Source organism: Pteropus alecto, unplaced genomic scaffold (assembly GCF_000325575.1).
Source record: "Pteropus alecto unplaced genomic scaffold, ASM32557v1 scaffold101, whole genome shotgun sequence".
Classification (NCBI taxonomy): domain Eukaryota; kingdom Metazoa; phylum Chordata; class Mammalia; order Chiroptera; family Pteropodidae; genus Pteropus; species Pteropus alecto.
The window spans coordinates 13,338,370-13,338,954 of record NW_006432945.1 but is presented as its reverse complement, the minus strand read 5'-3'; the positions used below and the strand labels follow the sequence as shown (position 1 = coordinate 13,338,954).

General features: G+C 40.9%; 1 pseudogene; it reads right to left on the bottom strand.

Annotated features, from left to right (window-relative positions):
- Positions 1-226: 226 nt before the first annotated feature.
- LOC112476502 lies at positions 227-345 on the bottom strand (annotated as a pseudogene).
- Positions 346-585: the final 240 nt, after the last annotated feature.

Sequence of the window (585 nt, the reverse complement as noted above, 5' to 3'; positions counted from 1 at the left end):
CAGGTGAGGAAACCAAGGTGCAGAGGTAACAAGTGACTTAATAAAAGCCACACGACTGGTAAATGATAGAGTTCTTATTTGAAACCAAGTTCCTTTGAATCCTAAAACAGTACTTGTATTTTTTAATCTTTATTTATTTATTTATTTTTTAGGAGAGGCAACCCTCGGTTGACCTCACAGACTGCAAGGACCTTGTCACTTTACAATCTCTTATTCTTATTTTTTATGCCTACTGCATCTGGTCTTCCTAGCTGGACTCCCCTCCAAGTACTAACCCGGCCCGACCCGGCTTCGCTGCCGAGATCAGACGGGATCGGGCTTGTTCAGGGCGGCATGGCCGTAGATCCTAAAATAGTACTTTTAATCATGAGGTTTTACTACATATTCTTGAAACTCTCTGATCTTCAGTTTTCCATCCATAAAATGGGGAAATAGTGCCCACTTCATAAGCTCACGGGGAAGATGAAAGGAGATGAAGTGTGTGAAATGCTTAGCACAGAAGCTGGCACAGAGCTCAATAAATGTTAGGTATTATTAATTAAATTCCCTCTTTCTTGCAACATTAGAGATCTTTCTGCTCGAATT